The sequence below is a fragment of the Schistocerca americana genome, chromosome 9 (genome assembly GCF_021461395.2).
Source record: "Schistocerca americana isolate TAMUIC-IGC-003095 chromosome 9, iqSchAmer2.1, whole genome shotgun sequence".
NCBI classification, from domain to species: Eukaryota; Metazoa; Arthropoda; class Insecta; order Orthoptera; family Acrididae; genus Schistocerca; species Schistocerca americana.
Genome location: NC_060127.1, coordinates 172584751 through 172600053, shown reverse-complemented (window position 1 = coordinate 172600053; position 15303 = coordinate 172584751). Strand labels below are relative to the sequence as shown.

The window sequence follows — 15303 nt, the reverse complement described above, 5'->3', positions numbered from 1 at the left end:
CACTTGCTAAGTATGCCTATCAGTAGTTAGTGCCTCCCGTAGTTAGAATCTTTTATTTAGCTGGCAGTATTGGCGCTTGTTGTATTGCAGTAGTTCTAATAACGAAGATTTTTGTGAGGTAAGTGATTCATGAAAGGTATAGGTTATTGTTAGTCAGGGCCATTCTTTTGTAGGGATTATTGAAAGTCAGATTGCGTTGCGCTACAAAATATTGTGTGTCAGTTTAAGCACAGTCATTTATAATTTCTCCAAGGGGACGTTTCAAACAAAATGGTAACACATTTCGTGCCACCCTGTATTTAGTAAAGATGTCACATAATGTTTTATCTTCCGAATTCGATTCCGTACCTACTCATTAGTTGCCCCATCAGTAGTTATTTTAACAGTTCCGAAATTAAAAATGACGCAAGTGGAAAGAAAAAAAATGGTAGAGCTCGAAGACCCTTGTGACACCTCACTGGAAATGGAACAAAATCGAAAAATTTTCCGCGATAACTTCTTTCGCCCCCGCCTCAGACTTTTTTTTTCTAATTCGGGAATTTTTTAAGCGGACGCCAGCTACCCCCGCGGCTGGTGTAACGAGGCATCGAATGGATAGCGGCTGCGGCGGGGTGTGGCAGGATCGCGCGATTTAACAGGCTCGCCGCCGGGGTCCGCCGCCCCCGGGCCTGGAGGCGGCGCCGCGCGGAGGCCCTTCTTCCTTTCTTCCTGGGGGCGGCGGCGGCACATTTCCTGGCAGCCCACGGCGCGCCGGAGATGAGGGTTTATTTTTTGCCACGCCACGCTACGTCGCCTTTCCCAGAAATTGAGGGCTGCGCCCGCCGCTGGCAGAAACCGCACCGCGCAGACAAGTTTCCCCGGCCGCGCCGCCTCCCTCACTTTGCTACCCCGGGCCTCCCCTCGTCGCGGCCCGCCTCTTTCTTTTTTCCGTCGCTCCCCTTTCCTCCTCGTCTCGGGGCGGGCCCCTGCGCTGCCGGCGGTCCATCAACTTGGTCTCTCGCCCCGGGCGCCACACAGACCTTGACGTGGGCGAAATCTTCTTCCGTCTACACTCGACCCATCTCTCGACTCCCTTCGTCCACTTTTTTCACCGTCCTTTCTCCAGTGTAGGCACGGTGGCACCTCTCAGCTCACAAACTGTTTGTTGTATACAGGTCGCATCGTAATTAACAACGAAACCTGGCATTGATGAAAGTATACGATAATATCATACACGGTGTTCCAAAATTCCCGTTACAAACTTCCAGAAATTGTAAAGGGGAGTGAGTAGATAATATCTTGAAGTGGAACCCATGTTCGTAAACGTACTGTTTTCATGCTACAGCCATTTGAAAACTTTTTTTTTTTTTTAGATTAGATTGCATTTACTTTTCATTCTAATTTCTTCACAGTGCAGAGACCCTCTGGGACGTGCCATATGCCAGAAAACAATAATACACACTAAATATTTTAAAAATAACAACACATATGTTATTGTACCTTCAGTAGATCCCAAATCAAATTCCTCTTGTGGATATGGAATCGAAAAAAAATGTTAACCATATTACCGTTTCAAACGATATAAAACTTCTCACCTAATGTTATTGTTGTTTTTGTGGCCTTCAGTCCAGAGACTGGTTTGATACAGTTCTCCATGCTACTCTATTCTGTACAAGCTTCTTCATCTCCCAGTACCTACTGCAACCTACATCCTTCTGAATCTGCTTAGTGTATTCGTCTCTTGGTCTCCCTCTACGATTTTTACCCTCTACGCTGCCCTCCAATACTAAATTGGTAATCCCCTGACGCCTCAGAATATGTCCTACCAACCGATCCCGTCTCCTGGTCAAGCTGTGCCACAAACTCCTCTTCTCCCCAATTCTATTCAATACCTCCTCATTAGTTATGTGATCTACCCATTTAATCTTCAGCATTCTTCTGTAGCACCACATTTCAAAAGCTTCAATTCTATTCTTGACCAAACTATTTATCGTCCATGTTTCACTTCCATACATGGCTACACTCCATACAAATACTTTCAAAAACGACTTCCTGACACTTAAATGTATACTCGATGTTAACAAATTTCTCTTCTTCGAAACGCTTTCCTTGCCATTGCCAGTCTACATTTCGTATCCTCTCAACGTCGACCATCATCAGTTATTTTGCTCCCCAAATAGCAAAACTCCTTCACTACTTTAAGCGTCTCGCAGCATCACCTGATTTAATTCGACTACATTCCATTATCCTTGTTTTGCTTTTGCTGATGTTCATCTTATATCCTCCATTCAAGACACTGTCCATTTCGTTCAGCTGCTCTTCCAGGTCCTTTGCTGTCTCTGACAGAATTACAATGTCATCGCCGAACCTCAAAGTTTTTATTTCTTCTCCATGGATTTTAGTTCCTACTCCGAATTTTTCATTTGTTTCCTTTACTGCTTGCTCAATATACAGATTGAACAGCAATGGGGAGAGGCTACAACCCTGTCTCACTCCCTCCCAACCACTGCTTCCCTTTCATGTCCCTCGACTCTTATAACTGCCATCTGGTTTCTGTACACATTGTAAATAGCCTTTTGCTCCCTGTATTTTACCCGTGCAACCTTCAGAATTTGAAAGAGAGTATTCCAGTCAAGGTTGTCAAAGTCTACAAATGTTAGAAACGTAGGTTTGCCTTTCCTTAATGTATTTTCTAAGATAAGTCTGAGGGTCAGTATTGCCTCACGTGTTCCAACATTTCTACGGAATCCCAACTGATCTTCCCCGAGGTCGGCTTCTACCAGTTTTTCCATTCGTCTGTAAAGAATTCGTGTTAGTATTTTGCAGCCGTGGCTTATTAAACTGATAGTTTGGTAATTTTCACGTCTGTCAACACCTGCTTTCTTTGGGATTGGAATTATTATATTCTTCTTGAAGTCTGAGGGTATTTCGCCTGTCTCATACATCTTGCTCACCAGATGGTAGAGTTTTGTCACGACTGGCTCTCCCAAGGCTGTCAGTAGTTCTATTGGAATGTTGTCTACTCCTGGTTCCTTGTCGCCTAATACATACATCTTGCTCACCAGATGGTAGAGTTTTGTCAGGACTGGCTCTCCCAAGGCTGTGAGTAGTTCTAATGGAATGTTGTCTATTCCCGGTTCCTTGTCGCCTAATATTAAGTGTTTAATATACTTAGCTGCGTGTGATAATTCTTAGGCTATTGTAGCCACGCGTCATAAAATAAACAATAGAATAAAAAACTTTACAGCATTTATTTACAATGATCGCATTACTGCACAAAATTTGTAAAGAAGTCAGATTGTACGCAATATTCGCAATATTTGATATTATTAATAACACACACCCATCAATTGGCTCTGCTAAGAAATTCATTAGTGGAATAGAAGGCGCTGGCCACAAATAAATCTTTTAGACTCTTCTCAAACTGAACTTTATAATTTGTTAAAAATTTTATGGCTGATGGTATTGAAAATATGTATTGCCGAACAGTGGATACCTTTCTAAACCAAAGTAAGTGACTTTCAATCTTTGTGAAATTTATTTCTAATATTGATTCCTTGAACTCAAGTGTTAGTTTGAAAAACTATATATATTTCTAAGGACAAATTGCACTAAGGAATAAATATATTGGGAAGCACCAGATGGTTCAAATGGCTCTGAGCACTATGGGACTTAACTTCTGAGGTCATCAGTCCCCTAGAACTTAGAACTACTTAAACCTAACTAACCTAAGGACATCACACACATCCATGCCCGAGGCAGGATTCGAACCTGCGACCGTAGCGGCCGCGCGGTTCCAGACTGAAGCGCCCAGAACCGCTCAGCCACTCCGGCCGGCAGCAGATGGTATAACAAGATTTTTAAACAGCCCCCTCAGGTCGTTCTTGAGTTCACAATCGTATTGCAATTTTTTTGGACTTGGAAAGCTTTGTGTCGCTTGATAAGTTTGAGATGCTGGTAACAGATCAGTTTTACAAGTAACTGATTTGGTGTGACCCAGTACGTCAATTGTTTTACAACTTCACTAATTAATAGCCAAATTCTTCATGTACCCGTTGATGTGTTCTCTTCAACGTGATGCAGTACTGCCTTTTCCTGTTCCGGGGTGTTGCGTCTCCTTGGAGCACCACAGTTACCCCTGCTGACGGTGAAGGTACCTTTCCTCGAAGCCGTTGCCTAAATGTAGCGAAAAGGTTATGCGATGGAGATGGAGTCGGACGTTATGGAGACCGACAAAGGCGACGAGCAGTTCTCCCATTACCGTCAGCTTCGCCATTCAGAAGGATTCTTTCTCTCTCTCTATTCGTTTTGTCGGTTCCGACTCCTCGTGACCCCATGAACCAAATCACGCCACTTTTTCCTGTCTTGCACTTTCTCCCGTAGACCTTCCAGGTTGGAACACATTGCTTCTGTGATGCCATCGATCCATCTCATCCTCTGACGTCCTTTCTTCTAGTTCCTTCAATCTTCGCCAGCATTAATGTTTTTTTCCAGTGAGGCATGCCTTCGCATTGGGTGTCCAAAGTAGGTCAGCTATTGCTTCAACATTAGACCTTCCAGGGACAAATCTAGTTTTATTTGCTCCAATACTGATCTGTTGGTTCTCTCTGCAGTCCATGGAACTCTGAGAAGTATCATCCAACACCACAGTTCAAAGGAATAAAATGGCTCTGAGCACCAAGCGACTTAACTTCTTAGGTCATCAGTCGCCTAGAACTTAGAACTAATTAAACGTAACTAACCTAAGGACATCACACACATCCACGCCCGAGGCAGGATTCGAACCTGCGACCGTAGCGGTCGCTCGGCTCCAGACTGTAGCGCCTAGAACCGCACGGCCACTCCTGCCGGCTCGAAGGAATATTTCGGAGTTTTCGGCAAACGTCTTGGTCTACGGTTACGTCGGGCCATTGTTAGTAGTGTTCTGTGCGCTGTGTGTTCAGGAACACTCTTACTCTGCCCAGCATTAAAGTCTAATGTTAGTTGTGCCACAGTTCGCCGCCTGTCCTCTTTTACGAGTCTGCCCAGCCTAAAACGTCCGACATCTGTAATGACGGGTGGCGACCCAAATCCACGACGTCTGGATGTCGTTTCAGATTGGTTTCGCCACGTGCTGACGACACTCTCCACAGCGCTACTGGAACACCCAACAAGTCGTGCAGATTACGAAATGGTCGTGCCAAACCTGCAGGCCATCACGATCCGCCCGCTGTCAGACGTAGATACAACGCGAGCCTTCCCCATTCTGTACACGGACAGCAGTCATTCCTCGCCAGGTGACGCTGCTATCTCCTGAGCGAGTTACATCGACAGTGCGTCGGTGACCACAATTTTCTGGCTGATCAGTGTACCTACCTAGCAAACATATTTTCAAATGGCCGTAGAGCTCCATTCTAATACGTTTAGAAGTGACGGGAATTTCCTAACACCTTCTATAAACTATATTATACACTACTGGCCATTAAAATTGCTACACCACGAACATGACGTGCTACAGACGCGAAATTTAACCGATAGGAAGAAGATGCTCTGATATGCAAATGATTAGCTTTTCAGAGCTTTCACACAAGGTTGGCGCCGGTGGCGACACCTACAACGTGCTGACATGAGGAAAGTTTCCAACCGATTTCTCATACAGAAACAGCAGTTGACCGGCGTTGCCTGGTGACACGTTGTTGTGACGCCTCGTGTAAGGAGGACAAATGCGTACCATCACGTTTCCGACTTTCTTAAAGGTCGGATTGTAGCCTATCGCGATTGCGGTTTATCGTATCGCGACATTCCTGCTCTCGTTGGTCGAGATCCAGTGACTGTTAGCAGAATATGGAATCGGTGGGTTCAGGAGGGTAATACGGATCGCCGTGCTGGATCCCAACGGCCTCGTATCACTAGCAGTCGAGGTGAGAGGCATCTTATCCGCATGGCGGTTACGGATCGTGCAGCCACGTCTTGATCCCTCAGTCAACAGATGGGGACGTTTGCAAGACGAGAACCATCTGCACGAACAGTTCGACGACGTTTGCAGCAGCATGGACAATCAGCTCGGAGACCATGGCTGCGGTTACCCTTGACGCTGCATCACACACAGGAGCGCCTGCGGTGGTGTACTCAAGGACGAACCTGGGTGCACGAATTGCAAAACGTCATTTTTTCCGATGAATCCAGGTTCTGTTTACAGCATCGAGATGGTCGAATCCGTGTTTGGCGACATCGCTGTGAACGCACATTGGAAGCGTGTATTCGTCATCGCCATACTGGCCTATCACCCGGCGTGATGGTATGGGGTGCCATTGGTTACACGTCTCGGTCACCTCTTGTTCGCATTGACGGCACTTTGAACAGTGGACGTTACATTTCAGATGTGTTACGCCCCGTGGCTCTACCCTTCATTCGATCCCTGCGAAACCCTACATTTCAGCAGAATAATGTACGACCGCATGTTGCAGGTCCTGTACGGGCCTTCCTGGATACAGAAAATGTTCGACTGCTGCCCTGGCCAGCACATTCTCCAGATCTCTCACGAATTGAAAACGTGTTGTCAATGATGGCCGAGCAACTGGCTCGTCCAAATACGCCAGTCACTACTCTTCATGAACTGTGGTATCGTGTTGAAGCTGCATGGACAGCTGTACCTGTACACGCCATCCATGCTCTGTTTGACTCAATGTCCAGGCGTATGAAGGCCGTTATTACAGCCAGAGTTGGTTATTCTGGGTACTGATTTCTCAGGATCTATGCACCCAAATTGCGTGAAAGTGTTATCACATGTCAGTTCTAGTATAATATATTTGTCGAATGAATACCCGTTTATCATGTGCATTTGTTATTGGTTTAGCAATTTTAATGGCCAGTACTGTATGTCGTTCATGGACTTATTACGTGCTCTGGGCCCATCGGAAAGAAAACTTCTGGATTTAACACCAACAGAAAGCATGGGAAATACCTTGAATACTTACATGTTATAATTAAAATGGTAAAACTTTTGGGAATCCGAAGATACAACAACATGTTTCTCACAAGAAAAATAATACTTCACTGATGCTATTTGAGTCTACATATTGTCATTTTATCATTTGGAGGTTGTGGTTGGAGCTGTAGACGCTAGGAAATGGAGACAAAATCGAGAAATCGGAACATCTCCGACATATTCTTCAGAGTTCAATAGAGGGGTGACAGCAGCGGAGGAAGCCAGAAGCATTTGCACCGTGTACGGTGATTTATTTTATTTATTTAATTGTATGGTGATTTGATACAATATACAGTTGGTTAAGACAAGTGATTTTATACAATATACGTGTGATATAAGACAAGATTAAACCCTAAAGTCCGTGTTTTTCAACCAATTAATTAAGCTGGGTGTGAGGGTGAACAAGTCGTCGGGAATTCCAGGTTTGAATGAAGTAGACAGCGTTGGACTAGGTGTTCAATTGTCTGCTCTTCTTGATTGCATTCATATATTGGTGAACTGATCCAGTCCCATTTGTACCTGAAGTAACTACAACAACGACGTCCAGTCTTTAACCTGTTGAGGTGGCACCAGAGGTTCCTCGATAGATCAAAACCTTTTGGCTTCTTTGTGGGATGAGAGTGATGGGCCCTCGTTCCCAATGTTTTTGTTGACCATTCATGCTTCCAGCTTTCATTTAGATCAAAACCATCCGCAATGAGTTGTCCTGCAGAACACTTGCTGGTCTTCTTAGTCACAAACGCTGCTGTGGCGGATGACAGAATTCCTGGTGCAGTGGTAGAGAGGGCGATGCAGAGATTTTCTTGGCCTCACTCAGTAGAGCTTGTTTCCGCCTTAAGTGAGGTGGAGGGATGTGACTTAATACAGGTAACCAGTGGCAGGGGGTTGATTTGATGGAACCAGTAATGCAGCGCATTGTGCAGTTTTGTGCCTACCTTCTTCACATGTACACTTTCCAACCAGGCAGGTGCACAGTAGTCGGCAGTAGAGTACACAAGACTGATGCCAGTTAAAAGCAGACAGTCAGCAGAGGTTCCCCAGGTGGTACCACTGAGCTTATGCAGTATGTTGTTCCTTGCAGCAACTTAATGAGAATGCTTGGTGATGTGCTCTCTGTAGTGGGTTCAAAAGTGGCTCTGAGCGCTATGGGACTGAACTTCTGAGGTCATCAGTCCCCGCCGGCCTGTGTGGCCGTGCGGTTCTAGACACTTCAGTCTGGAACCGCGTGACCGCTACGGTCGCAGGTTCGAATCCAGCCTCAGGCATGGATGTGTGTGATGTCCTTAAGTTAGTTAGGCTTAAGTAGTTCTAAGTTCTAGGGGACTCGTGACCTCAGATGCTAAGTCGCATAGTGCTCAGAGCCATTTGAACCAGCCTCATCAGTCCCCTAGAACTTAGAACTACTTAAACCTAACTAACCTAAGGACACCACACACATCCATGCCCGAGGCAGGATTCGAGCCTGCGACCGTAGCGGTCGCGCTGTTCCAGACTGTAGCGCCTAGAACCGCTCGGCCACACCGGCCGGCAGCTCAGGGTTCTATCTAGAGTGCTTGGGATCAATTTCCAGGGTTTAAAGAAAGTACGGTGATAATGCCATTGGACAGAACATGGCAAGAAAATAGTTTTCTCGTTTTAAGCAGGATCATTTTGACATTAGTGACTCTCCAAGCTGAGAAAGACCTTCGGTGTTTGACGAAGATCGTTTAAGAGCATTAATTCACAACGGTTTACGTCAGTGTACTAGAGAACAGGCAAATGAACTGTGATAATTCCAGCATTGTGCGATATTTGATCGCAGCACGTGGTCGTGCGGTAGCGTTCTCGCTTCCCTCGCCCGGGTTCCCGGGTTCGATTCCCGGCGGGGTCAGAGATTTTCTCTGCCTCGTGATGACTGGGTGTTGTGTGATGTCCTTAGGTAAGTTAGGTTTAAGTCGTTCCGAGTTATAGGGGACTGATGACCATAGATGTTAAGTCCCATAGTGCTCAGAGCCATTTGAACCATTTTTTTGCGACATTTGCGTGCAATGAGGAAGGGTCGAAAGGCGGATATATGGGTACCGCAGGCTCCTAGGCAAAATCACAAAAATCAGCGGGTGGTCATATTTGCATCTTTGCTCGCTCGTCATCAGCTGCCTCGTGAAAAACACCGACCATTACTGTCCTGTATCGTTACTAGTGACGAAAAATGGTATCTTCATGCTAACCTAACGAAAAGAAAGTGGTTGACTGAGCGCACACCCAGCAGCAAATCCCCGTACAAAGACCTCGGAGCACCCACAAAAGATAATGTTATGCACCTGGTGAAAAAGCGAAGAGTTCCCCGAAGGTGTAACCATGGCTGCTGACAACTGTTGTCAACAACTGAGACATCCTGCACACGCAGACCAAGAACAACGAACAGCAAGTCTACACGAAGTGGTTCTTCTTCACGATAACGCCCGCCGGCATTCTGCTAGACTGACAAAGACCACTATACGGGTGTTGAAATTACAATTGTATTAATACCATCAGCTGGTGACGGGCGTTGATATATGTCAACGGGGACATGTGAAAATGTGTACCCCAACCGGGACTCGAACCCCTGACCTCCTGCTTTCGTGGCAGACGCTCTATCCATTTTTTGTTGTTGATCTCATTTTGTTCTGTATTGTTCGTTGAATTTGTTCGTGGCGGACGTCCGATGACACTCGTTCAGGTTGTTCGTTGATCCGTTCACTCGTTTTTTTATTACAGAGGGTAGCTAACCCCTCTGACCGAACACATGTCCGAAAGAACAGACACCATATCCATTTAAGTATATAGTTCTGGCAATACTGGCCATGACCTTCTTCTTCTGTGAGGATGCACACATACTTCCCGAAATCTTACGGGACTTGGTAAGAATGTCTTCCACGACTAATGAGTGTGTTGGGTAGGGACACTACGAATGTACGAGGTGCATTCAAGTTCTAAGGCCTCCGATTCTTTTTCTAATTAACTATTCACCCGAAATCGATGAAACTGGCGTTACTTCTCGACGTAATCGCCCCGCAGACGTACACATTTTTCACATTGCTAACGCCATGATTCCATGGCAGCGGCGAAGGCTTCTTTAGGAGTCTGTTTTGACCACTGGAAAATCGCTGAGGCAATAGCAGCACGGCTGGTGAATGTGCGGCCACGGAGAGTGTCTTTCATTATTGGAAAAAGCCAAAAGTCACTAGGAGCCAGGTCAGGTGAGTTGGGAGCATGAGGAATCACTTCAATGTTGTTATCACAAAGAAACTGTTGCGTAACGTTAGCTCGATTTGCGGGTGCGTTGTCTCGGTGAAACAGCACACGCACATGCCTTCCCGGACGTTTTTGTTGCAGTGCAGTAAGGAATTTGTTCTTCAAAACATTTTCGTAGGATGCACCTGTTACCGTAGTGCCCTTTGGAACGCAATGGGTAAGGATTACGCCCTCGCTGTCCCAGAACATGGACACCATCATTTTTTTCAGCACTGGCGGTTACCCGAAATTTTTTTGGTGGCGGTGAATCTGTGTGCTTCCATTGAGCTGACTGGCGCTTTATTTCTGGATTGAAAAATGGCATCCACGTCTCATCGATTGTCACAACCGATGAAAAGAAAGTCCCACTCGTGCTGACATTGCGCGTCAACATTGCTTGGCAACATGCCACACGGGCAGCCGTGTGGTCGTCCGTCAGCATTCGTGGCACCCACCTGGATGGCACTTTTCGCATTTTCAGGTCATCATGCAGGATTGTGTGCACAGAACCCACAGAAATGACAACTCTGGAGGCGATCTGTTCAACAGTCATTCGGCGATCCCCCAAAACAATTCTCTCCACTTTGGTTCAAATGGTTCAAATGGCTCTGAGCACTATGGGACTCAACTGCTGAGGTCATTAGCCCCCTAGAACTTAGAACTAGTTAAACCTAACTAACCTAAGGACATCACAAACATCCATGCCCGAGGCAGGATTGGAACCTGCGACCGTAGCGGTCTTGCGGTTCCAGACTGCAGCGCCTTTAACCGCACGGCCACTTCGGCCGGCTCTCTCCACTTTCTCGATCGTGTCGTCAGACCGGCTTGTGCGAGCCCGAGGTTGTTTTGGTTTGTTGTCACTCGATGTTCTGCCTTCATTAAACTGTCGCACCCACGAACACACTTTCGACACATCCATAACTCCATCACCACATGTCTCCTTCAACTCTCGATGAATTTCAATTGGTTTCACACCACGCAAATTCAGAAAACGAATGATTGCACGCTGTTCAAGTAAGGAAAACGTCGCCATTTTAAGTATTTAAAACAGTTTTCATTCTCGCCGCTGGCGGTAAAATTCCATCTGCCGTACGGTGCTGCCATCTCTGGGACGTATTGACAATGAACGCGGCCTCATTTTAAAACAATGCGCATGTTTCTATCTCTTTCCAGTCCGGAGAAAAAAAATCGGAGGCCTTAGAACTTGAATGCACCTTGTAGTGTGTGGACATACAAGGTGAGAATGTGGGTCTCGCGGGAGGCGTGCGCGAGACAGTCCTTGCAGTCGCACTATCCTCCGTGTCCTCGGTGGCTCAGATGGATAGAGCGCCTGCCATGTAAGCAGAAGATCCGGGGTTCGAGTCCCGTTCACGCAGACATTTTCACCTGTCCCCGTTGATATATATCAACGCCAGTCAGCAGCTAAAGGTATTAATATAATTCTAATTTCGTTCTAGATGGCTGCAGGTCATCAATGATGTCTGTTCTTTCGGACATGTCCGAAAGAACAGACACCATATCCATATAAGTATACGGTTGTTGGGTTGGATAGGCATTCTGTATCCACTTTATTCACCTGATCTTCTCTGTCGATCAACCTTCAAGTGACTTCCTCCGCTCATAAACATGCGCTCGGAATATGCCTCGACGAGTTCTTCGTCCCAAAACCACGTAATTTCTACATTTTCTGGCCTGAAAGCTTACCCCAGCGTTCGCAGGCTGTTGTTAATAGTGGATGACAATATATTATTGATTACTATGGTCTGTGTTACATGTATCTGTTGTGTTTATTAAACTTACGGAATAGCACTACCAGCTTATGCACCAAAGAAATATAAAAAGAAAATTTAATAGCTAATAGAAGAGCAACAAGTCAATAGCCAACATGAATTACAACATTTAACCAACATTCGTAAGTGTAAAAAACCTTAGTACCATGCAGTCCACAGATGTTGAAATACAACAGCTCAGCAAAGGTCTTAAATATAATATACAACTCCAACTATATAATGGAACTATAAAACGTCTTATAGCTACAACTAAGGCTGCAGAATACGTGGCAAAATTGTCAGTTCGAGAACAGAATGATCTTAGGGTAAAAACAGCAAAACTTATAGAAATAGAAGTACAAAAAAGAAAATGCTTCAATATCAATACATGTAGTGAACATAATGCTTTCAAAAATATAAATAATAAACCAACAACACATAACACAAGAACAGTGAAAGCAGATAAGGGTAACAGCGAATAGGAAACATGAAAAACGGAGTAGAAAAGGCACTAGAGTTATTTAAAGATAACGATTGCACAAGTTTACAGGACAACCTCGCTAACGGATTTGACGCATAAGTCAAACAAACAATGAATGAATGTCGTGTGACTAGGGCCTTCCGTTGGGTAGACCGTTTGCCAGGTGCAAGTTTTTCGATTTGACGCCACTTCGGCGACTTGCGCGTCGATGGGGATGAAATGATGATGATTAGGACAAAACAACACCCAGTCCCTGAGCGGAGAAAATCTCCGACCCAACCGGAAATCCAACCCAGACCCTTAGGATTGACATTCTGTCTCGCTGACCCCTCAGCTACCGGGGTGGACAAACAAACAATATAAAATATAGACAAACTTCAGAGCTCAAGGAAAGGAATCATGCAACGGAAAACAAAAGCAATTGTAGTAAGGAAGATAAAAATATCACAGCTATATAACACAAACGAATATCAAGGTCAATGACGTCAGAACTAATCAGCTGAAACAACTGAAGACCTCAGCTGTAAAGAACGGTAAATGAAAGTCGTTGGGAAACAGAGTTATAGCATGTAAAACATGTTCCGTGACGTGCTTTATTTGTATTAGTTGATACACAGGTGCCAAAAATTAAAGCAACAAACCGCTATTTCCCGGTCCTGTGTCTAATTCACGATATGATCATACAAGCTCTCAACAGAAGTCCGTACGATCGTGCTTTGCACGGAAGATGACATTCCGGTCTACAGACGACCACGCCAAAGCTGGCGTCAGGGCAGCTATTACACGGGATAGTGTTTGCTGGGTAGTCCCACGTCCACAATGGCTGTGTCCACAGCAGTGTGCGATTTGTGCTTATACCAGTGGGGGGTGATGTCTTACGGGGTTAGTATAATTACGTATGTTACTAGCTTGGACCGTGGCGTTACCCATGGTTAACCAATTGCTTATAAATAGATATTAATACCGAAACTCACTATTCACGCGTATGCACTATCAGAAAAGCCATCCCTTGTTATATCTCTAAAAGTACATTATAGGTAAAGCTTATTTACAAAATCATCTACATACAGGTATGTATTCAAAAAGTAAAGACACATTTGTGAAAAGCTGTACTTATTCTGATGATAGAAAACTGAAACATGCGTTATTTTTCTACGTAACCTCCCTGGACTTCAATGCAGTTTTCACGACGTTTTACGACTTCTTTTTTTTTATTTCATCAGAAAATACGTTTATCGGTTGCATGTGTAACCAATTTTACACCGCAGCAATGACGTCTTCATCACTTTCAAATCTTCTTCCGTGTAGTGCTTCTGTTTAGGGTCGAAACATGTGAAAATCACTTGGAGCCAGGTCTGGACTGTATGGTGGATGTTCCAGCACCTCGAATCTCAACTCCTTTATTGCGTCGGCTGTCCGTTTGGCAGAATGTGGGCGACCGTTATCTTGCTGCAGGATGACACCTCTTCACAGTTTTCCACGACGTTTGGATCTGATTGCAGGTTTTAGTTTCGTACGCAACACATCACATCCACCATACAATACAGACCTGGCTCTAAAGCCTCGTTTATGCTGGGGCGACGTCTTGCAAACATTGTGGCATGCTACGGAAATGTGGCGTACGTTGCTTGCGGAAGGTTAATTTATACCAAAGCAACAGAATTTGTGCCACACGTGTGTCGGGCTTGCAGTATGAAGGATGATAAAGTATCGCAGCGGCGGCCTACTTGGTACTTGCACATGCAGCTAACAACGGAAATGAAAACCAAAGGAAAAGAAAACGATGGTGGAAAATAAGAGTATTTGAAGAAGGTCCACGAAATAGTATCCTAGGAACTAGAAGCAGACGATGGTGCGTCATTTAGTAATGTGTGCTTTCGTCCCAGGCGCGTTAGTCCGCACCATACCGTTGCCAAAAGGTGGCCTAACGGTGGGACTTTCAGCCCCCAGCTCACCCAACTCGACGGTATGACTGATGCGGAATGACTGCCACACTACTTCCCTCGCAAGCTCGCGAGTAAACGGATGACGCACCTTGACGAAAGCAACAATGACAACATGAGAATGACGATCTAGTTCTAAATGTTTTGAAATGCTTAACTACTACATAACACTTTTTCAAAATTAATAAGCAAACATATTAATAGTATTAAAAGTAAGACTGTATTAAGAACTTTCAGTGTTCGGCTCCACAAATTTAAATTATATGTAAAGTTTTACTCCAGTGCGTGGGAAATAAACATCCCAGGTTGGGATGCATAAACTAAAGCCAGAGGAGGGGATGGTCTGATGGACAGGGGGGCAAATCCCCCCCCCCCATCCCCCCCTGCGAATCGCACAGTGGTTCACAGTCGCAGACGGTGGAGAGTGGCACAAAAAAGAAACCTATCAGACTCTCTGCGGTGGAGGGCCACAGCAAGAATGGAAGCAGGACACTCGAAAACCGATGTGGCCCGATGGCTAAATGTGAATCGTCCTGTCGAATCTCGGATGTGGTCACAATTTGTAGAGACCGAAACTTTGACCCGAAGAGCACGGCAGGGCCGACTACGTGCGACATCAGAAAGAGAAGGCCGTTAGTTGGCTGTGAGGGCACGACGGTCCCGCCTTAGTACCGCAAGACAACTGGCACCTGATATCGCAGCATCCACTGGGCGTGTTGTGTACCGGAAGCATCGGCAGAGCGGCCTTCATTGTCGGAGACGTGCTGTATGTCTGCCTGTGACGCGTCCTCACAAAGGGGAACGTCTGGTGTGGAGTCGTCACCGTACCACCTGGACGATCGAACAGTGGGCCAATGGTCTTTTCACAGATGACTCCTGATTTGGTCTGGAGACTGATTCTCGACGGATTCG

At 45.5% G+C, this 15303-nt stretch overlaps 1 protein-coding gene across 1 annotated transcript in view; it reads right to left on the bottom strand.

Annotated features, from left to right (window-relative positions):
- LOC124550784 (homeobox protein unc-42-like) overlaps positions 1–15303 on the bottom strand; it is a 96330-nt gene that overhangs the window by 20339 nt on the left and 60688 nt on the right. The window lies entirely within an intron of this gene.